This window comes from Anastrepha ludens, chromosome 2, assembly GCF_028408465.1.
Source record: "Anastrepha ludens isolate Willacy chromosome 2, idAnaLude1.1, whole genome shotgun sequence".
Taxonomy (NCBI): Eukaryota; Metazoa; Arthropoda; class Insecta; order Diptera; family Tephritidae; genus Anastrepha; species Anastrepha ludens.
Window position 1 is genome coordinate 65,043,393 of NC_071498.1, and position 26,314 is coordinate 65,069,706.

At 29.8% G+C, this 26,314-nt stretch overlaps 1 protein-coding gene across 9 annotated transcripts in view; it reads right to left on the reverse strand.

The window, feature by feature from the left end:
* Positions 1 to 26,314, reverse strand: part of LOC128871654 (protein CREBRF homolog) — a 161,784-nt gene that overhangs the window by 52,949 nt on the left and 82,521 nt on the right. For 2 of the 9 annotated variants that reach the window (XM_054113581.1, XM_054113573.1), the window contains one exon: positions 12,158 to 12,223. The exons of the other annotated variants lie outside the window; for them this stretch is intronic. The gene's annotated coding sequence lies outside the window, so the exon portion shown is untranslated. The remainder of the gene's footprint in view (positions 1 to 12,157; positions 12,224 to 26,314) is intronic. 9 annotated transcript variants of the gene reach the window in all.

Here is a 26,314-nt window from a genome sequence, read left to right on the forward strand (position 1 = left end):
AGGTAGAATTTCTTCGCGACCATCGTAATTTCAACAAAGCGCATGAAAAGGTATCTACATTCATTTTTTTGATGTTCTCGGAGTTGCAGAGAGCCGCTAAAATGGCAACAGTGCACCTACGTACACATACATATATGAGAGTTTGTGTAAGAATGTCGACCAGCTCTAGCATCAACTAGTAAATTGAATTAAATTTATTAATACGAACAATGGAAACCCCAATCCCATTAATATTTTGCGTTTCAATTGAAAATCATTAGTTTGAAAATTATTGTCGATTTCGTGTGATAAGACAAAATTAAATAGCATCCAATGATGCGAAATTGAATGTAATGAATAAAAATAAAAATAATCATCGAAGGTCCTTGCAGCCAGTACTCCTTCATTACTTAAATGTAAAAATTGTATTTTATGATTTATTATACTAAATAAATAAAAAAATTTATATAAAAGCAGAAAGATTAATTTATTAAAATCATCATCTAAAAATATTTGCTGAATGAGCCGATTGCCCCAGAAAAATTCCATGCAGAAAAAAATTCGCCAAAGAACAAAAAACGGCGCTATCTGTAGACGCGCTTTGAGGTTCCGCGACTGAGCCATTGTTAATTCATCATAAAAAGCGCGCCGGGAAAGAAGTGATAATAATAAATAAACAACAAAAGCAAAAAATCAAAAATATAAGTAGGAATGAAAGAAAAAACTCCAACAACAAAAGAAGCTTAGCAGAACAGCAATCTGCAAAAAAAACTTTAAAGCAAAACAAATACTTATCTGTAAAAAAGGTCAACTCAAACTATTAAATTTCTTATGAAAAAAATTTTCACAGAGAACTGTGACAAAAGCAAGCAAACGCTTCAGCTAACGGACGGCTGACGTACAAATTGCTTTCGTTTATGTGCCCAATTCTGATTTCCCTTCAATTTGCTGCGATTGTGCGAAAAAGGCGCAAAATTTACACACAAAAAAATTACTGAAACGCTCCTGCCCATGAAACAGGCATGCACATCCTAGAGTGAAGCGAGCTAGTGACGAACTTGTGCGCTTCGAGTGACTTTAGACCTACGACTAGATCACCTGCCTTTTCTTTTCCATATAACCAATTGGTGATTTGGGTCTAAAGAACAGACAAAAAAATTTTTCCCCCTAAATGATTGCGCCTTTTATTAAAATTTAGAATAATTTTTATTTAAAACGGGGCCCAATAACTTATAATTATTTATAGGCATCTTAAGTGACCGTCAAACTGACTTAGGACTGTCTATCATTATTTGAATTGAAGCCCTACAGAGCATAGAGGGATCAAATTCTCCGGCGATGCCCAACAAGGATGCTGATAGAGTAGCAAGAAAAGCTTCCGGAGGTCTATTTGTCTTCAATTAAAGTCTTAGCCGAAAGAAGGCTCAACCCTCCGCTGGGCATCCAGGTTTGGTCAGACTTTTCTGGCCTGACATTTTTAAGTTTGAACGCGCATTTAACATATTTCTATTATAGCTTACGACTTGTGCTTCCAGGCAGCTTCCTAAAATTTAATTTTCTATCGATATATGGATATAACCTTTTAAAAAGGATCCTCGAACTGGACGAAAAAAGGCCAGATCTGGGCGCCAAACCGAAGGTGTCCTACGGAGGGTTAAAAAACTTTACTGGCAACACACGTCGGGAGAATATAACCACAAAAGGTTTAAACAGCCCACTAACCTCCCAAAGAACAAACAGAGAATCCTTTTAGGTGACTGCAGATATTGAATTCTTCTGGAGATGTTGGCCGATCACGACGCTTTCGCTGAGTTTTGATAATTTTTTCCTTTACGGCGCTTAGCATTTTCTTCACTTAAAGAATGCGCGACATATTTTTGTACAAGGTGGCGCAAATTTAATAATCCAATTTTGTTTTTGAATAACTTTTTTACTGAATAAAAAAGCAAGATTTTGAATGACAGAAATCTTTATTTTGACCTTTGCGCACTTCGTTGCTTGCCGACTTTTACCAGCAACTTGCTGATTCAACCGCCATAATCTGTAATATACATATGTAGGTATATGAGAAGGCCGATCGCTAGGCTTTCACACGGAAAATCGTACTTCATCGTTTCTAATACTACTTTGAAAACCACTAAATCGACTTAGAACAGCATCAAAAATAAGTCTCAGAAAAGTTAGTTATGCCTCAAAAAAAGTAAAATTTATTTTGGACTAGTCAACTGTAGTTCAGGAGGCGTTAAATATTCTTCAGAATTGTCAATTGCATTTAAAAATCTATTGAATATGTACATACCAGAGAGTTCTAACACCTAATTCTCTTTTTACACGTACCCAAAAACTTCGTGTAAAAAGAGAATTAGGCGAAACTATATTAAAAAATTATTTTTAGAGTTCACTTAAGAATTTATTTCGTGCTTACATTATTTTAATTTATTAAATATTTTATAAGAAATAAATTATTAAACGGCGAGAGCAAAATCTATGGAGTCGCAGAGACTTTTCCTGAGATTCATTTAAACGCTTCGTACATGCGCCGAATAATCTCACAATATTTGCTCTATGAGATTCCAGAAAAGTTCATAAAATATTGAAAATGGAGTTAAAATAAAAGAATTCGGGTAAAAAAATTCGTGTAAAAAGAGAATTAGGTGTTGTTCCTAGAGCGTAAATTGTATAAGCCCATTTTCGAACGCCTTTTATATGGAAGAAAATACGCAACACCTCAACGAAAAAAAGTTATCAAACATCAACGAGAATTTTAAGGAACTAGAAATTTATACTTTAAAACACTTAACACACTGCTAAAATGTAATTGCTTACCGAGAATTTTTCTGCAAATTCTGAATCAAAAATTGGAAAAATTTGATAAGAAATTCAAAAAATTTAACAAATTAAAAAAAAAATCGACAATAAAATGTAACAAATTTCAAGGAAAGAATCATAAAAATTTAACTAATTAAAAAAATAATTATGCTTTCAAACAAAATTAATGATTTTTCTTAATTTGTTCTGAAATTTGTTAAATTTTAGAACTAACTTTTTTTTTTTTTTTTTTTTTTTTTTTTGAAAGAATCAGTTTTTTTGTAATTTGTAAAACTTAAAACATAAATAAAAAAAAATTTTTTTTGTAGAATCCACTATACTTTTATAAAAATAAAAAACAAAACCCATTACATATAAAAAAAATAATTAAAACTTGGTGATTCGTCGCGTTCCTATTAATGTGAACACAGGGGTACCTTAAAATAATTGAACAATATCTTGAAGTACGTACATGTGATATTTTTTCTAGTATATTCAACGCCCTCCGAAGTACATTTGACGCTTTCTGAAATATAACTAATAAATTTATTTTATTGTAGTATAATTATTTTCTTCAAGCACAGTTGAACAAACTGAAGTACACTTACTGAAATACCTTTGAAAATTCTTCAATTCATTTCAATAATTCATATTTTCTGTGCTGGGCATAATTCGAAAATAGGCACATACTTCTGTATGTATGTGTGTGTGAGTATATGCCGCAGCGCCGGAAAGTGAAGTGTGACCACGCTGATAAGGCTGATACACACACACACACACAAGTAAACACGCATACACAAATTTGCATATCCGATACAGTTGAAAGCGAGTTCAACAGCAATCTCGAGTTTCGCTGATAATCGCACATTTTTTTTGTAGAACCGTTAAACTTTTCTTTGTATGTAGATAACAGACAATAATGCAAAAGTCGTTATAATAATAAAGCGACTGTTTATTTTAGTTCTATGTTTTTTCTTTTTTTCTTTCGGGACTCACACACTCAAGCAGATAGATTCATAACATATATATATGTACATATACATACACACCTACATCCAATTGGGGTGCTTACATATTTGGAATACAGTGGTGTGATTGTCGATTTATTATCATTTAATGTATAACCCAGTCTTAAACGTTACGTTGAGGATTCAACCCAAAATAGGACAAGTTGATGAAACCCTTTACAATAAAGTTTTAGCATTATTTAGTTGGCTGATTGTTTTACATAATAAAAAATATGATCGTAAAGTGTCAATTCATGTGAAAATTTTAATTCTTTGAATCATTACAAAATATTGCTTATCAAAAAAATCTTGTATAACAGATACCAGTTTAAAAATCTCCAAGCATCTAAATAAAAACAACTTAACTCGTTTTTCAAAATAAAATAAAATTCTACGAACTGCTTTCAGATAAGGTTTCATATGAAAATCAGATTCTCAAACTTATGGCCTTTAGCTTGTAAATATAACTGAACATACATATGTACATTAGGGTGGCCAACACTTGTATTGTAAAATTTATAATTTGCATGTAAAATTTTAAGATGATCGGTGAAGGTTTAAAACTTTAGAGGTGGCGACTAGAGCCTCAAATGTGAAAATTCCTTTTCGGAAAAAACTATGTTCTAGTTAGTTTTGAAAAACACCTACCTGACATTTTTTTTTAATTTTTTTTTTTAATAATTTTTTTGTAATATATTATAATTATTTTTTATAATTTCTTTTCGGTAATTTATTTTTTTAATTTTAATTTAATTAATTTTTTTTTTATTTTGTTTTTTTTTTGATAATTTATTTTTTTAATAATTTATTTCTTTCTTTTGACAATTTTTTTATTATAACTATTTTTTATAATTATTGTTTTGGTAATTTATTTTTTTTAATAATTTATTTCTTTCTTTGAAAATTTTTTTATTATAATTATTTTTTATAATTATTGTTTTGGTAATTTATTTTTTTTAATAATTTACTTCTTTCTTTGACAATTTTTTTATTATAATTATTTTTTATAATTATTGTTTTGGTAATTTATTTTTTTTAATAATTTATTTCTTTTTTTGACAATTTTTTTATTATAATTATTTTTTATAATTATTGTTTTGGTAATTTATTTTTTTTAATAATTTATTTCTTTCTTTGAAAATTTTTTTATTATAATTATTTTTTATAATTATTGTTTTGGTAATTTATTTTTTTTAATAATTTACTTCTTTCTTTGACAATTTTTTTATTATAATTATTTTTTATAATTATTGTTTTGGTAATTTATTTTTTTTAATAATTTATTGTTTTCTTTTGATAATTTTTTTTTTAATTTTTTTTTTAATTTTTTTTTTAATAAGTTTTTTTATAATAATAATTTTTTATAATTTTTTTTTTGGTAATTTATTTTTTTAATAATTTATCTTTTTCTTTTAATTTTTTTTTAATAAGTTGTTTTAATAATATTTTTGGATACCATTTTTATTAATTTTTTTTCAAAAGTTTTTTTAATTTTTTTGTTTTTTTTTAATACTACTTTTTTCAATAAGTTTTTTTAAAATATTTTTTTTATTTTTTATTTTGTTTATTAATAGCTTGTTTTTAATTAATATTTTTTTCATGTTTTTTAAAATATTTTTTTTTTTTGTTAATAATAACTTATACATATGTACTATGGGACAATGAGCATAGAGAGCTTAGAGGTGGCGACTAGAGCCTTTAATGTAAAAATTGTTTTTCGAAAAAAACTATGTTTTAGTCAGATTTGAAAAGCACCTACCTGACATTTTTTTAAATTTTTTGTTTTAATAACTTTGTTTTAATATATAATAATTTTTTTACAATAATGGTTTTTGATATTTCTTTTGGTAATTTATTTTTTTAATTTTAATTTAATTAATTTTTTTTTTATTTTGTTTTTTTTTTGATAATTTATTTTTTTAATAATTTATTTCTTTCTTTTGACAATTTTTTTATTATAACTATTTTTTATAATTATTGTTTTGGTAATTTATTTTTTTTAATAATTTATTTCTTTCTTTGAAAATTTTTTTATTATAATTATTTTTTATAATTATTGTTTTGGTAATTTATTTTTTTTAATAATTTACTTCTTTCTTTGACAATTTTTTTATTATAATTATTTTTTATAATTATTGTTTTGGTAATTTATTTTTTTAAATAATTTATTTCTTTTTTTGACAATTTTTTTATTATAATTATTTTTTATAATTATTGTTTTGGTAATTTATTTTTTTTAATAATTTATTTCTTTCTTTGAAAATTTTTTTATTATAATTATTTTTTATAATTATTGTTTTGGTAATTTATTTTTTTTAATAATTTACTTCTTTCTTTGACAATTTTTTTATTATAATTATTTTTTATAATTATTGTTTTGGTAATTTATTTTTTTTAATAATTTATTGTTTTCTTTTGATAATTTTTTTTTTAATTTTTTTTTTAATAAGTTTTTTTATAATAATAATTTTTTATAATTTTTTTTTTGGTAATTTATTTTTTTAATAATTTATCTTTTTCTTTTAATTTTTTTTTAATAAGTTGTTTTAATAATATTTTTGGATACCATTTTTATTAATTTTTTTTCAAAAGTTTTTTTAATTTTTTTGTTTTTTTTTAATACTACTTTTTTCAATAAGTTTTTTTAAAATATTTTTTTTATTTTTTATTTTGTTTATTAATAGCTTGTTTTTAATTAATATTTTTTTCATGTTTTTTAAAATATTTTTTTTTTTGTTAATAATAACTTATACATATGTACTATGGGACAATGAGCATAGAGAGCTTAGAGGTGGCGACTAGAGCCTTTAATGTAAAAATTGTTTTTCGAAAAAAACTATGTTTTAGTCAGATTTGAAAAGCACCTACCTGACATTTTTTTAAATTTTTTGTTTTAATAACTTTGTTTTAATATATAATAATTTTTTTACAATAATGGTTTTTGATATTTCTTTTGGTAATTTATTTTTTTAATTTTAATTTAATTAATTTTTTTTTTATTTTGTTTTTTTTTTGATAATTTATTTTTTTAATAATTTATTTCTTTCTTTTGACAATTTTTTTATTATAACTATTTTTTATAATTATTGTTTTGGTAATTTATTTTTTTTAATAATTTATTTCTTTCTTTGAAAATTTTTTTATTATAATTATTTTTTATAATTATTGTTTTGGTAATTTATTTTTTTTAATAATTTACTTCTTTCTTTGACAATTTTTTTATTATAATTATTTTTTATAATTATTGTTTTGGTAATTTATTTTTTTAAATAATTTATTTCTTTTTTTGACAATTTTTTTATTATACTTATTTTTTATAATTATTGTTTTGGTAATTTATTTTTTTTAATAATTTATTTCTTTCTTTGAAAATTTTTTTATTATAATTATTTTTTATAATTATTGTTTTGGTAATTTATTTTTTTTAATAATTTACTTCTTTCTTTGACAATTTTTTTATTATAATTATTTTTTATAATTATTGTTTTGGTAATTTATTTTTTTTAATAATTTATTGTTTTCTTTTGATAATTTTTTTTTTAATTTTTTTTTTAATAAGTTTTTTTATAATAATAATTTTTTATAATTTTTTTTTTGGTAATTTATTTTTTTAATAATTTATCTTTTTCTTTTAATTTTTTTTTAATAAGTTGTTTTAATAATATTTTTGGATACCATTTTTATTAATTTTTTTTCAAAAGTTTTTTTAATTTTTTTGTTTTTTTTTAATACTACTTTTTTCAATAAGTTTTTTTAAAATATTTTTTTTATTTTTTATTTTGTTTATTAATAGCTTGTTTTTAATTAATATTTTTTTCATGTTTTTTAAAATATTTTTTTTTTTGTTAATAATAACTTATACATATGTACTATGGGACAATGAGCATAGAGAGCTTAGAGGTGGCGACTAGAGCCTTTAATGTAAAAATTGTTTTTCGAAAAAAACTATGTTTTAGTCAGATTTGAAAAGCACCTACCTGACATTTTTTTAAATTTTTTGTTTTAATAACTTTGTTTTAATATATAATAATTTTTTTACAATAATGGTTTTTGATATTTCTTTTGGTAATTTATTTTTTTGATTTTTTTTTTTTACAATTTTGTTACTTTTTTTGTTAGTTTTTTCAATAATTTTTTGTTTAATAATTGTTTTTTTAATATTTTTTTTAAATATATTTTTTTAATAATAACTTAGACTATGGCCCAGTGAGCGCTGCAAATTTCATAATGAAATTCATATAGCCTTTGGAGTTGCATTCTGTACGTATTTGAATATAACTCCAAAGGTTAACCCATTTCATTTCACTGATTCCCTGATTCGCTTCGACCTGTAAAATACTTACGAATCAGTATATAGAAATAGCTTGATTTGAGGTTTGCACTTCGACCTCATTTTGTCTTTTGTGCCCTCTACTCATCACAGTACCTCATCCACACCCAGTTCCCTTATTAAACTCAGGATAGAGCAGAGGTGGGCTGAGCGTATGTGCCTTTCTTCTGGCCACAGTTGGCTAAGATGTCTCAACCTTATCCGGGCTATATCGCTGCATTCCGGGAGAAGGTGCATTGGAGTGCACTGACGGCTGGTCACAGAAACGACATGAGTCAGTGCACCATATCCCAATCCTGTGTAGATGATTACGCAGTCTGCAGTGGCCTGTGAGAATGACCGTGAGCACTCTCAATTTATCCTTGGAGAGGAATATGAGTTTTCCAGTCCTCTTTTAGTTGTACCCCGCACTGTCGCGAGTGGCTCGCGATGCCCAAGCAACTGCTCCATATGCTGCAAAATTTATATCGTTTTGAAAACTTAAATATCTACTGCATTGACTGCAATGTTGTTTGGAGAATAAGGAAAAGTTGTAACTCATTTTTTATATTCCATTATACTTTTCGAGCCTCAAGCTCAAGTCGGAGCCTCTCCATCTCATCCAATCGGTTTAATATTTCATATTTAGTAGTTTTTTGGTTACTCTCACATTTCTAGAGGGCGTTGAGAACATTACAAATAATTTCAGAAATAGGGCCACCCTAATGTACATATGTAGGTATGTATGTAACGCGCACATGCACATGCATGCATATTTGAACCAGCTTTGTGTTTAAGACTTTTGTTGACAAAAACACGTTGATTGTTGGCAAAAATGTCTTAATAAACAAGTTGTACTACAGAGCTTTTAATTATCATGCAAAAATTACTTGCCCACACATACACACTCAGATCGATTTTTACATGCACGGATTCAATTGCATTTCGTGATAAAATAAAAGAAATGAAGTTGTTTGGGTTTTTCCCATTAGTCATCATAATACATAAGATATAGTCACATACACACATACGTATGTTATGTATGTATGTATGCATGCAGTGTGTCACGTGATTGTATGAAGATAATCTAATGTAAAAATATTTATATTTATTTATATGTAGTCTTTTTCCTATGCAATTTATCTATTTTGCTAATTAAGCTCTGTGAGCTTCAAAGAAAAGAATAAAATAAAATTTATTTATTGTTTGGGCGAATTGTGGGAGACTTGAGGCAAATAGTAATATTTTTTGTGCGAAGTGAGTAAGCACCCGTATGGAATTTCTAGTGACAGTCAAGCTGTACTAAGAGCCATTGCTAATCCACGCTGATCTTCGAAATTAGTCGGTCAATGTGAAACAAAACTGGTGGCTGGACATTCTGCTATTACAGGGAACGAGTTGGCCGATAAACTGCCTAATAAAGGCACTAGGCCCTGAATCCTTTCTAGGGGCATCAGACTCCTGCAGAGTAGCCAAGAGCTTTGTGAAAGAACCAAACAGGAAACTTGCCACCTTTATCCGAAAACTTAGTAGAAAAGATCTGAGAGTACTGGTAGGTATAATCACACGGCACAACGTCTGTGGTCAGCATATGGCTACGAATCCTTGACGACCCAATAAGCTTATCTTGTCGTGAGAATGAGCACATTGAAGAGCATTTTCTGTGTAGCTGTCCGGCGTTTTCTCCCAGACTTAGGATGTTGGGTGCGATGTACTGAGCATGGATAAAGTTCATACTCTTCCTCTTCGGGATCTCTTAAGATTCATCAATGAATCCAGAAGATTCGCGGAAGAGTGACCTCTAACCTATTTTTCCATCTTGCCATCCATATAACATCTATCCTGTCTCTCTATTCCCTCCACTGAAATCTATCTGGGTGGTTACTATCGCTGTGGTTACAAATGTTGACATTTAATTTTTCAAAATGTGGACCAAACAGCAAAATTTCATCAATTTTTCAAAGCACAAACTTTTTTATGCATTCCAAACGTACCAAAAACTGGAACTTCCGGAAGGAAACGTAAAATTATGCGAAGAGAAAACAAAAAATGTATACAATATAGCAAAATTAAGTATTTTTTCTGATCAAACGAGAGTAAAACTGAGCTAAAGTTGCAATTTACAAGTCGGACAGGTTGCTAGAAGTCGGACAAGAAGCTAGAACAAAATAAAAACACTTCCACCATGCAAGAAAGCACCTCTTAGGTTAGAACTTAAAAAATGGGCTATGGACAGATACGTTTGGACTAAAAACGTTTGGATCTGAGGGAAAATAATATGTTCGACGACCCAGAAGTTGAGCATTTGATCCCAGATATACGAAAAAAAAGTAACCCACATCAAATTAATGATGGTGTGGCGATGCTCTTCAGAGGAAGTAGTAGGTCCAATATTTTGTATAATAGATAAAAAGTGTGCGGGAGACTATATGAAAGTATTGGATACGGTTATGCTTTCCTATGCAAGCGAAGAAATGTCACTAAGATAGGAGTTGATATAAGATAATGAGCCCAAGCGTTCATCACATTAGCAAGGAGTGGTTTAAAAAAGAAAAAGTTAATGCTTTAGAAATGACCGTCGCAGTTTTCTAATTTAAACCAAATTTAACATCTTTAGGCAGAACTGAAAAAAATAATCGGGCCTTCCAAAGCCACAAGTAGGGAAGAAATATGGAACCAAATTCAAGAGTCTTAGTACTCTATTTCTTCGAATAGATGTGCAAATTGAATAAATTCAAGGCATCAAAGATATAAAGACTTCTATATACTAAGAATTACTTAAATGCAAAAAAGGTTGCTTACGTATGTGCGAAATTCGCGAAAAATTTGTGTCTTATAATAAGCATTATTTGATTAAATATCGAAAAAAAATATATATTAAAATCGATAAATACTTTTGCACGAATTATTCATTTATTCCATTATTAAATGGTGTTGTTTTTCTCCAACAAATATTTACAATTTATTTTGCGGAATTTCTTTACTTCTCTCATACTGAGCTACCCAGCGCTGCTGCCCGGTTGGGTTCAAGGAATAACGAAATTTGCGCTTAAATCAATCTAAATTGATTTTAATTATCGGTTCTATTAGCACAGCATCATTGACGTATGTATGTATATGTGCGCGCCTATGTAGATATGCATATGTAGGTACCCGTATATTGGTGGCAGTGCTGACTGATTTTAACAATATTACCAAGTGCATGCACCTGCGTTCAAAATAATAGGAACGCGACGTATTGCGAAGTTTTAATTTTTTTTTATTTAATTGTTGTTATGTTTTTATAAAAGTATAGTGCATTTTAGAACAAAAGCCACATAACTTAAAGCTCCAAACTTTGTACAAAAATTACAAAAATGTAACAAATTTAAAAAAATACATCAAATTTTCAATTTTGTATACAGAATGTTTGGAAAAATACTCGGTTTGCAGTTTTATGGCCCATTTCTGGTTTTTGTTTACAAAGTACTATATTTTAATAAAAATGAAAAAAAAAATAAATAAAAAAAAAAATAAAAATAATACATTAAAAAAAATATACAAACATTAAAAAATAAAATAAAAAACAACATTAAAAAAAATAAAAAAAAAATTAAAAGAAACTATTATATAAAAAACTATATAAAAAAATTACAAAATCTAAAAAAAATAAAATCATAAAAGGTTAAATTGGTTATTGTTGTTTCTTGCTGTAACAGCACCAAAATTCCCCATGCATATACGGAAAAGCCGCTGCAGAACCGACACAGGATATAAATGCTGGTCGTTCCGGTTACGTAGAACCGACTGTCATGGGAACGGCTAAACATTGGCAATCCATCGCGCTCCCATTATTTTGAACACAGCTGTACTCACACTTATACCTCATTTTCGGAAAGCGAAACCCTCAATGAGCTGGATGTAGATATGTGCATGCACACTTACATACGTAGGTGCAGAAGCTTTACCTACCGCTGTTATTAAGTGAAAGCCTCAGGAACTTTCACTAATTATTGCAAGCGAATTAATGTTCAAATACCAATATTTCAGTTAAGTATAGCATACAAATACTCACATAATCAGTAAATTGATGAAATTGAGAAAATAGAAAACAACTTTTTAATATTTCTCCGACAATTACCTGTAAGTAAAAAAGAAGTTGAAATGGATTAATGAATGAGAAAAAATTCATCAAAATGTATTGTCAAAGCTTCTAAATAAAATTACAAGTCATTATATATAATTTTGAAGATTTAAAGAAAGGGCGACCTCGGTAGTCTAGCGTAAGTGCACTAGCCTGCCCTCCCAGAGGTTGGGGGTTCGAATCCCACGTAGAGCAGGACCTTCGCACTTTTCCAAACTTACCTACTTTCCTAGTTTCTAAAAACTAAAACAATTCATTCTTCAACCCCAAAAACCTTATTCTTCCAATCCTTATTCCCGCACAAAAGTCAGCGCATTACTGCCATTGTGGCTGCTAGAATAAGCAAACAACAAAGAAAAAGACACAGTTATACATGGCATCAGTGGCGCCAGCAAGAGGAAGCGGGCAATCGCGATAATAGCGCAGACACACAAAATTTAGCGAAGCCTCAACTATCTGTGTGATCCTTCTGCAGAAAAATGTCAAACACAGATGGCGCTCTAAACAGTTGGAAGGCGTTGTTCCTAAGCAACGACAGGTGGGCATTCCCACTATTTAGGACTGGTAGCGGCAGGCTAATCACCAACCACGAAACCAACGCAAGACTGAGCTTGTCGGGGCCCTATGCTCCCGAGTGGAGTGAACAAGGAAAAAAAAGAAAAGAATATCGCACCCAATCGAGCTTGCTGAAAGCTTTGCATTGATTTCAAGCAAGAAAATTCAAAACTTTTATGTTTCGTACAAAAATTTCTATCTTTTTAAATAGCAGAAAAAAACTCGCACAAAAATATAAATCTCTTTTTTTACTATTTTACTTTATCGGTTATTCTAATCTGGCTTTGTTGCATGTGTTACACGCATCGCTCTGGACTAAACCAAGTCCTTAGCATAATTTTGGCAGTTTTGTGCGAGGTTGAGTGCCCATTTAGTTCCGTTTTCAGAGAGGAGAGTGATATATGTATTTCGGCAAGTGAATTCCTGCCTCAGCGAGTTCATCGGCTCTCTCATTTCCTCCTATGCCTTTGGGTCTTGGTATCCAGTAAATAATAACCTGCCCATTTCCGCAGAGTTCATCTAGTTTGGATCTGCATTGTTGAACACATTCCGAGTTAATCCAAGGAACCATAAGTGCTTTAATAACCGCTCAAAGAAAATATTATCCGAATAATAAGAGGAGTTAATTCCAGAACTAATTCAGCTGCTTTTGTTACGTCATAGATTTTTGAAATATACTACCATAATTTGGGAGTAAGAAAGGCTTTTGGAAATCAAATCGCGAACAACAGACAGCCGCAACTACTCCTTCCGCCGTTTTTGACTCATCTGTAAAGAAATTGTATGAATGGTAGTTGGGTTCCAGACCTTTCTGCCATCCATTTTGCCCTATAATGACGCTAGGCTTTTTGCCAAATTGAACTCGTGGAATCGCGTAGTCTGGTCTTTAGTTGAATTCAGAATGTTGCTGTGATCAAAAGGCCTTTGTGAGAATTTTCCTCACATTTTCATGCCTAGGTATTTAGTCGATTTTTTTATGTGTCCACTCAACGCCTCCCAGCCTAGAAAGTGACCAGTTAGGAATCTTGTATTTGATTGCAAAGAGTACTAAGTCTGGATTCACTTCCAGTACGACTATTTCCGTCCACTTGCAGATCTCTCTAAGTGAGTATTTCACGCATCGTTCAGTTAAATTTAATTTTTTCAGCTATCACCTTTTGCAGCTTTGGGAAAGCTTTCAGTAAAACTGCCACCAGTAGTTAAAGGCAAATACTTTGAAAGATTTAAGAACGAAAAACCACAATTATTTCACGACAAGTGGCAACAGAGGGTTAAAAATTGGCATTGGCTTTCCTGCAAGCCTCAAACTAATTTTGAGTGAAATGATTTCTAGTAGGAGAAGAGGTGCCTTGCAGGAAAGTATTCAGAAAGTGAACCTCGCGAATAACTTTTACATTCAGTTTCAGCTAATCAATCCAGGTTTAATGCTTCCAAGCAGTGCTTATATTCGCCCAAAACCACTTAGAATCTATCAATTTACATAGTACTGGATTTACTAGAATCTCATAGAACCTTTTGCGGAATTAACTGAATAGTTGTGCTACTGAAATTAATGTAAAATAATAAATCCTCAGTATCGCTCAACTATTTTAGTAGCCTTATCTCGAATTATTTTTAAATAAACTTATTTTCTACATTCAAAGTACTCCTGTAAATGAAATTCCGTCTGACCATTATTTGCGGAGTAGTCGCCCATTAGGCCAATCCACACGAATAGTCTTTAGAGGGGAATAAACGCGGCGGCAGAGCATTTACATACATACATAGATATTTCACTTTTTCTTATAGACCCATGGCCTTCGTTTGTCTGGTAATAGTGGAGTGACGAAATCTAATCTCAAAAGGCAAATAAATGGCTATGTGCTGTAACAATCAGACATCGAAGTAGAGCAGCTAAAAATATACTGACATTATCTTATCGATGGGCGAGCAAATTTGTAAATTTTCGTTGAAAAGTAACAGTTAAGTGGAATATTTGAGTGAAACAAAAACCAAGAGATGGCCACCAAATTTTTGGTTGATAATGAGATATGAAATTTTAAATGTAAGAGATAAAAAGAGGGTGCGAAAAAAATGGGAAAATATAAAGAGCAGAGCGCTTAAGGAATGCAAGATGATTGCCATAAGAAGGTTGATGGAAATATCATAGTTACACCGGTCAGTCAAAATGACTGGCCTCGCGTGTTGTTCAGGGTTACATTTAAACATTAACGGGAAGCATTAAATTGCTAGTTCTAGTCAAGATGTATTATGGATTTTCAAATTCCAAACGACAACGAAAATATGAAAATTAAAACAAAATATAAAATAAAAAACAAAAATTAAAAAAAAAATTAAAAAACTATGTTCCAAAACAAAAAAAAAAAAAAAATTAAAATAAAATAAAAAATAAATAAATAAATAAAGAAAAGTAAAAAATACAAAAAAAAATAAAAAATTTAAATTAAATAAGAAACCACAAAAAAATATAAAAAACAAAAATAAACAGAAAAAAAAAATATAAATAAACAAAAAACAAAACAGTAAAATAAAATGTAATAAAAAACGAAAAAATATAACTAAAAAAATTGAATAAAAGAAAAAAAAAATACAAAAAACAAAAAAAAAATAAAAAACCACAAAAAGAAAAAACAAAACTAAATAAATAAAAAAAAACAAACAAAAAAAACTAAAACAAGCAAAAAAAAAAAATAAAAAAAACACAAAAAAAAAAATTTTTAAACTCGCAAAAAAATTTAAAAAAAAACACAAAAAAAATATTATATATATATATATATTCAAAACAATCTGACTACTGTAAAAATTTAAAATTATTCTAAACATGAAATTAAGAGAAATGCGAAAACGTTTGGGTAGATTTTGGCTGCAACTATTGCGAAACAATAAACCCATCAAGTGCGATATACATATGTAGTTCAGTTGATTTCGATTTAATATACAACAAGGCAATTTACACTTAAGTGCAAATCGACCGGCATCGTCAATTATAATGGTTGTGATTGCGGAGCCATGGTAAATTGCAAATGCTATGATGCTAGGCTTTTTACACTTAAATGTGAACTTCCCTAGTATATACATATGTAAATAGATACTTAAGTACGTATGTATGTATAAGGCGCAAAAATAATTTCCCCAGTTAATTTTAACTCAAAAGTAATTTCAAACAAATGTTATTAAAAACAAATCCTGGATATGAAAAGCAAATAAATTTTTAACTTAAACCATTTCATTGTCGTAAGAGAAAAATATTAACAAGACAATGAGATAGACAATTTATAAAACGTGCAACAAATTGCTTAAACATCGCCTTAAGCTGTCAGCACCTTTGTTGTCACCGTGCCAACAGCACTTACAGCTTACAGAATTTACTTTGTCTACGTATGTGTATGTGTGTGCAAGTATACTCAGTGCTATCATTGGGCGAGTAAATACGTCATTTAGAGCTGTTTAAGTGCCAATTCTCTATTTCGTGACTTTTTAGAAATCGCCATAATTCCCCTTTTTCCATATCATGCAATTGACTACATATCCAGTACATAGACATAGGGCCGTTCAGATAGATGAATGTATAAGTATAATGAATTGTTCTGAGAGGATATGAGCGACCAATGGCTGAGTTGTAATAATTGTGTACCGTAAATCCCTTAAATACTTTTGAAATGTTTACCTTTGGTATGGTAAAATGAAAAAAAATATTAAAAAAAATAGAAAAAATATTCTTTTTTTTTTTTAATCTTTAAAATTAATGCCACATTTTAACAGAATTGGTTTCCATTTCCAATTAATAAAAGCAACACATTTCGCAAGGAAAAATATTTGAATTTGAATTGAATAATTAAAAAAATTTAAGAAATGAGCCTTTTTCGCTACTTTCTGAAAATTTTCAACGGTAGTACTGGACATTCAGATTTATTATTATACTTTTTTCCGCACCCCTGCACTTTGGCTGAAGGTCGCAAACGTCCTTGCCAACCAGCAATGACCAATTAAACACATTTTAAATGCGGAAACGGAGAGCGAAGTATGCAAGTAATAATCTTTGAAAACCCTTAGAGTTAATAAGAAAGTAATGATACATTTTCAAAAAAAAATTAGGAAAACATTCGAATTCAAAGTGTAATAGAAAAAAATGTCTTACGCGCTCTAACTAAACCGCTGCTTTAAATAAATAAAAAAAATATAAAAACTTACTATATAAACTTCCCTCTTTTCTCTCTTTTCACAAAAAATACTATTTATTTATTGCACGCCATGCAGCAGTCTTGCAAAAAGTAGTTTTTAGTGATATCTATCGGCATAGAACTATAACTTTTTCATTCATCATATACTCGGTCGTTAAACAATAGCAAAAACACTTACACAATGGCGCGAGCACTCGTTTGCACACACGAATGCCACGCGAATCTGATTTGCAAATGTAAATCAGAAAAAGAAAAACAAAACAATATCATTATAAGGGGGAAAACAAAACATGATGCAATCCACAATGGAAATACCGTCAGGAAGAGCAGCAGGCAGCAGCAGTGCGATTATCGACGGACATGTCCGCACGGACATGGTCACACACTTGAGCAACAACCATCGATCGTGCAAATTGTCAACAGAGTTTGGTATGAGTTTTGTGCTTTGCTCTCGGTAGTTTTCTTTTACAAACATATGTATGTATGTACGTAACGTCAGTCGCATTGTGAGTAATTATCATAGCGGGTCATTGATGAATGCGAAATTTACTTGCATACGCGTAAATGTAGATGTGTATGTATGATCGAAGCTGGAGAAATGATTGCACACAGCGAGTGATCGAATCACTTACATATGTGGATTTACATTTCTCTAATAATCCTTTCTACACTTTTTCACATAAATAACGAAATCCGACAAATACTATGCATGAGACGCCGAAATGGGATTGTGCGCTCACGGTTTGAATCGGTAGGAAGGAAACTCGGCATTGTACTGTCTTTTAATTGCTTCAAATAAAATGTGTATCTCATTTGGTTCATCTAACGCATATCACTGGGAGGCTTGGTTTTTAGTCCATATTAAAAAAATCATATTTATTACCAATTATCATATTACATCTTTTTTCTTGTATTCTTCACTTTTTCGATTTTTTCATTTTCCAGTTTTAGCCATCTTATCAAATCGTAATAATTTCTATCACAACGTTAGACAATTTATTTAATAGCGAAACTTCCTAAGCCACCAAAGACTACACAGATCTGACTCATCTGCATGGCTTTCTTTGTGTTCACATTTACATTTCCATTTCCGTACTTTCCACTCCACAAAAGGATCGACAATGGGTTGTATGCAATAAAATATACAAAAAAAAAAACAAAAGAAAAAACTTATGTATTTGGTAAGCAGAGTATTATTACTTTGCCAAGTATTACTCATCCACAAAAATGCACAAACAATAACAGGAGCAAAATATTTACATACGTACATAAATACAGTTGTAATTATTTAAATGCTTTTGTTGCCATAATACCACACAACTTCTCGACAAGGTAGCCTTAATAAACATTTGATCCGCTGCAGTTCAGACGATTTTGAGCAGCTTTGTTTGTATGGAGCAACAAACGAAAAAACAAATCGCTTACTTAATAACCCCAAAATGCGGCAGCGCCTTACATTCCGATACTGGAATTGCTATAAATCTCATAAAAAGGTTACATCCCCCTTCTACGGTCAGCAAAAGCGGGTTTGAGTAGTTGCTTAATATGCCAGAAGCAGTGGGGCGTGACTGATAGGCCTTTTTGACCATTTTCGATGCCGCTACTAAAAGAACAAATCCACCAATTAGGTAGTAAAAAATTAAAAAGAAAAATATACATACGCATCCATATACAAAAATTACTCACTGACATGCGATGCGGCTGGTGGAGCGAACAGGGCAGGCGTTTTTTGAAATTAAATGAAATATATCTGCATATATGTAGGTGTCCATACACTAATGTGTATATGACTGTATTTGTAAGAGAAATTTAATTGCTACTGTTATGACTGCCCCTCCACACTGCGAATTACCCCACCAAAGCCACGAATTGCCCCTCCACACATTCCAACAATTTCGTTAAGAGTTCGAGCGCTAACCTTGAAATTCGTTCTCGCCAACAGCTTTTTTATGTAAAGGCATTTATTTTATAAATTTATTGCTCTCTTTAAGCACTTTTTGTTTCATTTGTTTCATCATTTTTATTGTTTAATGAAAGCAATTGAAATATGAAAAGGTAGTGGCCGATATCTTTATTTACAATAATAACAAGCAAGGAAAGATCAAAGTTTGAAAGAAACTGTATTTTTGTATAACCGGCGTACGTTTTTACTTCAGTTAGCTTATGTTGCTTTGTTTACTAGAAAAAAGAGCGGCAACCCAACCATTTTCGAAAGAAAAATAGAACATTAAAGTAAAACATAGAACAAAAAAGTATTATTGATTATGCAAAAATGCAGTGGCGGAAGCCAAAACCCTTAAGAAGTGAATGCCCAAGGGGCATTCAAATCCATACTGCGGTAAAAGTGATTATACAGTGAAGAAATAAAAACTAGAGTTTTTAAATTTCAAAATTTCTAAATAAATTTCATAGGATTTTTATTGATCGGTTTGTGAAGAGTCGTATACTACAAGGTGGCGCGAAATTAATCATCCTATCGAAAACTTTATAATTCTTGAAAATGGCGGCGTACGTTAAACATATTCGGTGCTTGTGAACTAAACAGCTGCAATTGAGCGCAGAAAGGTAGACAAGAAATGGAGCGCGTAAAGGTCAAAATAAAAATTTCCATTACCCAAAATAATTTTTTCTTGCTTGAAAAAAAGTTATTCAAAAACAAAAGGCTTAACAAGAAAGGTTTTCCTCTTTTTAAAAGATTTCAAGGTGTTTGGTACATTTTGATGATAGAAACTTTGGCAAAAGATTTTAAGGCATATTTTATTTAATGCTTGCTGATATATTTTTCTTATATTACAATTTTTTATAACTTTTTATAATTTTTTTATATTAAGATTTTCCACTGTATTATCGATTGCCAAAGCAACTCACACTCGGAGTAGTTAAAATGTATATGTAGATACGTTTTCCCACACAACAACTCGAAGTTCCAAACAAACTTTCGTTTCTCTACTTATATTCACTGCAATAAAAGCTCTGAATTCGCCATTTATTTATATTCACTTGCTTGAGGGAAAGGTCCTTCATATACACAAATACATACATCCTTTGGCACTCAACGACATACCCAAATGACGCGCAGCTAAAAATAACCAAACATAAAATAAAAATAATCCATCACACCCACGAAATGAAGTAAAGAGGTAAACAAATGTTATGTAGAGATGGTGATAGGAGTGAAGAACCGACGGAGAAAAACAAAAAGTCAATTGAAAACGTATAACTAAGGCGGCTAAAAATAGCCGAGCCTCAAACCACAAAACTTAATCGCTTCAACCTACACTCGACAACGAAATTCTGCGCGCAAAAAACGCATGCAAATTTAGGTTTAATAAAAAATAAAAAATGTGAGGTTTCATTTAATAAACTTTTTGATAAAAAAAATTAAAATTATATGAAAAAAGAAACTGAAAAAAAATTTAAATACAGTGCACTCGCGGTAACTCGAATAGCCGCTAAGTCGAACGACGTGCTAACTCGAACACATTTTTTCCCCTATTGACTTCTTTGTAACTCGAACAATAAAAAAGCGCTATAACTCGAACAAAAAAACAAATTTATTTGTACGCACATTCTTTTCAAACATGTACATTTTGTACATAGATACATATGTAATAGTATATGTATATAAATTATATGTATACTAGTGTATTGTCCATATGAATATTTCGGCGTTAATATCCCGTTAGTTTTCTGGGAACAACATCTTGCATTGACCAAATTGCTTTAAATTTGTCATTTGTAGTATATCAGTGCACGTGAGTAATGGATCGTAAAAGGTTGAAGTGTTTAACATTAAAAGAGAGGGCTGAAGTCCTTAACAAAATTAAACGTGGACGTAGTGTTACTTCTCTAGCGAAGGAATATGGGGTAGCCAAGTCCACCATAAGTCTTATAAAAAAGAAAGATAAGGCAATTTATGGCTTGCACTAACGCTACCGGCAACCATAAGCTTAAACTTCTCGTTATTGACAAAGCAAGAAATCCTCGTGTTTTCAAAAATTTTAACTGTCCGGTGGAGTACAAAAATTCCAAATCAGCCTCATCCATTCGGCGATTTTCAAAGACTGGTTTCAAAATTCGTTCGTGCCGCAGGTAAAATCCAGATTCATTAAAACAATTTTTTTAACCAAGTTAAATGACTTTAATATTTAGGTAAGAAAAAATTTGAAAGATGGGGACTACCTGAGAAGGCTCTTCTTCTAATTGATAATGCCCCATCACATCCCAACGAAATCGAATTAAAGTCCGAGGATGGTTTAATTTTAACTATGTTTATGCTGCCGAATGTGACACCATTGATCCAGCCAATGGACCAAAATGTAATTCGTATAACGAAACTATACTACAGAAATTTTCTACTGGCTTCCATTTTCAACAATCGATCGAAAAATCGATATCGATGACTGTTTTTTTAACATAGCACACTCAATTGATAAGTCGAACAAATTCGATAAATCGAACAGCGCCTGTTTTAATTAGTTCGAGTTATCGCGAGTGCACTGTAATATTAAAAAAAAAATTTAAAAAAGGAAATTTAAAAAAATTAATTTAAAAAAATGCGTGTAGCGTAGTACACATAACAGAAGTGAAACTTTCAAGACAGGTAAAGAAAGAGGGAGAGACCCGAGAGAGAGAGAGAGACAGAGAGAGAAAGAATATATATGTATCTAAATAAATTCACAACAACAATGGGTTTATGATGGTAAATTACTATAAAATATATAAAGTGTAGCTCTCTCTCTCCTTTTCTTCTGCGTTACATTTTTTTTCTCTCTCGCGGAACGTTTTTCTCTCTCGCCCAAAACGTTGCATGCCCCTGAAATTTTACTCTCCATTCTCGCTCGTCCATCGACGCCTAAGTAGTTTCACTTCAAAAACTGTTGTTTATTAAAAAACATTTAAAAACCTGGTGTTAAGTATATTTGTCACAATAGTTGCTGTTAGCATTCGATTTTTATGGAAAAGCTGCACGTCACTCTTACTTTCTCTGTCAGTCAAAGCGTATGGGCGAGCAGAGCTCCATTTTTTCGTAAATTATTCACAACTATTTGAACTGAGACTGTGTTATTCCAGTGCTTACTCCTATTTCGAGACTACTTTTGCTGTTTCTTGTCATAATTTAAGCGTACTTTTTACTTTTTTTAAGCTTCACTTTGCTACTATTTTCCTTCCATGCTAATTTCCCTTATTAGGCTTCAAAAACTATAAATTTCGCAGATTTTCCCCCATATCACCTTTTTCAGCTGTCAATCGTATGAATTTTATAAAAGCCCCCCTATCCTTATTCATTTGCAGACTTTTATTGCACAGCGGTAAAAACTAGTGATCGATAAATATCGATAAATCGGAAACTAAAATCGTAATATACTTTGGCCATCGGGAATTTTTTTTTGCTTACACTTTATTTTAAAAATATTTGGCAGTAGGTTGTACGCAGAGTTTTGCTACTCAGTGTACGCATGTCAGTTATCTGCTTAACCTCAACTGCAGAGCGGATGATTTGATTTTTGCTTTTTGCTGTTTTCTTTTTGCAAGTTCCTAAATGGCAAATGGATGTGGGAACAACTATGGGCGATTTAAATGGAAGGCGTGGGATATTTGCATATAGTGAGAAAATATTGTATAAGTGTGTGTGTGTACATATATGTAGTCAAGTTTAAATAAGCAGAAAATAATTTAGGGCTTGAGTATGCGCCAAAAATTGAAAGTAAAAGCACCCGTTGACTGATCTGAACAAAGTTAAAAAGTTAAAAAGTAGTCATATAAAAAAAAGTTGTTTGCCAGTTGTGGGTTTGATGAAGCCAGTTTTGTATAATAAAGCTAAAAAAGAGAAAATTCGATAAATTTTTCAATACCACGCAACCAAGGTGAAAAGTGACAACAGGCAACAAAAAATATTTGTACTCTATATGGACACAAACTCTTTATGAACAGTATGGATTATAAAAGTAGGCAGTGATTCCAACGATTCCATGCTGGTAGGTCAATCGTTAAACATGTTAATATAATCAACGAAAACTTCGAATCGGATCGCCATGTGAACACTTTTCCATTGCCCAGCAATTGAAGTTAGGTCGAAAACTCTTTGAAATCATTTGCGCAAGGATAATTGTAACTACTTACACATGTTATTTATACGAAATAAGAAAAAAGAAATATATAAAAAAATATTATGTAAAAAAAATATATTATATAAAAAATATACATATAAAAAAACTTAAAAAAATATCCAAAAACGAAATATACAAAAAATAAAAAGAAAATATATATAAAGAAATAGAAAATCTATAAAAAAATATAAAATACAAAAATAAATAAAAATATATATAAAACAATTAGAAAATATTTATAAAAAATAAAATATATAAAAAAAACTATTGTATATACATATAACAAGAAAAAAGAATTTATATAAAAACTAAAAATTAAAAATTAATAAAAATATATATAAAAACATAAAAAAAATAAAATATTATACATAAAACAGAATAAAAGAGGCATAAAAAAAATAAAAAAGGCATAAACAAAAAAAAACCGTATATAAAAATAAGAATTATACAAAAAATATACATTAAAATATATATAAAAAAAATTAAAAATATATGCAAAAACATATACGTAAAAAAATTATATAAAAAAAATTAAAAGGTATACATATAAAAAGATGCATAAAAAACTATGTATAAAAAACCGAAAACTATTTATAATATAAATAAAAAAGAATAAAAAAGTATAAAAAAATAAGAAAAGTATAAATAATGAAAAAAAAATTTATAAAAAATATAAACAAAAAAAAAATAAAAAAAAACTATATATAACAACCAGACAAATCTGGCCATCCTACAATCTGAAACAGACAAAAACCCTTATAAGTCTTTCGAAACACGAACTAAGGCATATAATATCTCTTATCACCGGCCACTGCCTTTTGGGCACTCACGCACGTCGGCTCGGGGTTCCTCAAAACGACCTGTGCAGATACTGCGAGGACGAAGATGAGGAAGTATCGAGCAGACATTTGCTGTGCAGTTGTCCCGGTCTAGCCAGAAGTCGACTCGCTCTTCTAGGCTCTCCAACAATTAACAATCTTTCAGTACTCTCGAACCTGAAAATCGAATCTCTCATCAAATTCTCGAAACGAATTAATATCTTTGACCAAAATCTACAATAAAAATCTCGGTTAGGTGGGGAAATCATATAAAATCATAAAAAAATAAATTTAAAAAAATTTCAAATATATGTAAAATAAATATACATATATAAGAAAACTTATATAAAAAAATAAAAAGATATACATATAAAAAGATGTATAAAAAACTCTATAATAAAAAAAAACAGAAAACTATTTATAATATACAATATAAAAAATAAAAAAGTTATACAAAAAAATTGCTCAAAATATAAAGAACTTTAAAAAATAAAGTAAATGTAGAAATAAATAAATATATAAAAAATATAAATATATAAAAAATATAAATATTTATAAATATATAAAAAATATAAATATATAAAAAATATAAATATATATTATATAAAACATAAAAAAAATTAAAAAGATATTAAAAAAACAGATATATATACTCGTACAAAAAATTTTCAATAATTAAAATAAAAATTATTAAATGAACAAAAATAATTTAAAAAAACTTAGACCTAGACTTAAGCCCAGAATCGATTAGAACATAATTTGGTCTTTGCTTTTTTTTTTTTCTTTTTTGTTCTGTGATAACCTAACCATCTTTTATTAGAGGAACGATAGAGAACACTATTACTTTTAAGGTGAAGGAATTTATCATAGAAAACACTATAACTAGAGTGTTGTAAACGTGACATCTTGCAGATTCAAATTTAAAAGAATTTGTATTCTCTCATATTATGTAACGAAAAAAAGTTTTGTATTTCAACATAGCCACAAATTTTAAATACTGAGCGTAAATTTAAAATGCAATTTGTCATGGTATTGCTAAGAAACTTAGTAGCTATTATCTCTAAACAATACACAGTGGTTCCGCCATAGGACATTGGATGAAAATAGTCATGTTAAAATTATGCAACAATATTTAGCTAAATGTTAGTTCATTAGTCATAGTAACTTAGAGGATAAAAGAAATCTCAACTGCACAAACACTTCACTTATAATTGTGCCTCCAAAGTAAGAGAATTTGAAAAGTGATAGTTAGCGTGGTCTCCGCTCCGTACTTACGCAGTTCCGGGAAGTGTTATTTTTCTAAGAATTACTGTGTTTATGACCTGTTGTACAATGGAAATTTAAGTTGAAGGTATGTAAAACATGTTGAACGTTTTCTTATCTTTTTTAATTATTATTTGATGGGTTTTCAGACCGTACGAAATACGTACTTTAAAATTTCCCTTTTTTTTTTATAAGAAGTTTGTAAAGTTTTAACTAAGTTCGCACGAACTCGCACAAATGAAACATACATTAAAATATTCTTACATATGTCCTCTTTAAGGAAAAATAGTTTCCAGCTGCGATGACCTGCGACTGCGCTTGATATAGGGTCTAATCTGTACCTATGTGACTCATCTACGAGTAAATGTTAGATTTGTGGTGCGACACCTAAAGAAATGAATGACGTAGAAAAGTGTAGAAACAAACAAGTAAACTCCAGTAGATTTGAATTTGGTTTATCACCCCTGCATTCTTGGATTAGATTTTTTGAATACTTTATTCATGTGTCTTATAGAATCGAATTTAAAAGGTGGCAAGCACGTTCATCTGAGGAAAAAGCACTTTTAGCTAAGAGAAAGGAATTCGTTCAGAGGGAGTTTAGAGAACAATTAGGCTTGATAGTTGACAAACCGCGAAGTGGAGGAAGTGGCACCTCTAATGATAGAAATACAGCACGAAAATTTTTCCTTCAATCAACCATATCATCCGAAATCACAGGAATAGACAAACACGTTATAGACAGATGTAGTTATCTCCTACAATGTCTTTCATCTGGTTTTAAAATTAATTCGAATAAATTCAAAATATACGCACTAGACACTGCTAAAATTCTAGTTAGTAAATATTCATGGTATAATTTACCTGCATCAGTTCATAAAGTGCTCATTCATGGGTCGGAGGTAATCGATCATTGTTTATTATCAATTGGAGAATTATCAGAGGAGGCAGCTGAATCATGTAATAAATTAGTGAAACAATTCAGACGTGACAATACCAGAAAGCACTCAAGAACTGTAACTAACACGGATCTTTTACACAGGCTTCTTCTTAATTCCGATCCATTTATATCTAGTCTACGAAAATTACCATGTAAAAAGAAATCTATGATGTCAAGAGAAGTCTTAGATTTACTGAGTTAAAAGTTTTGTATTTCTAAGTACA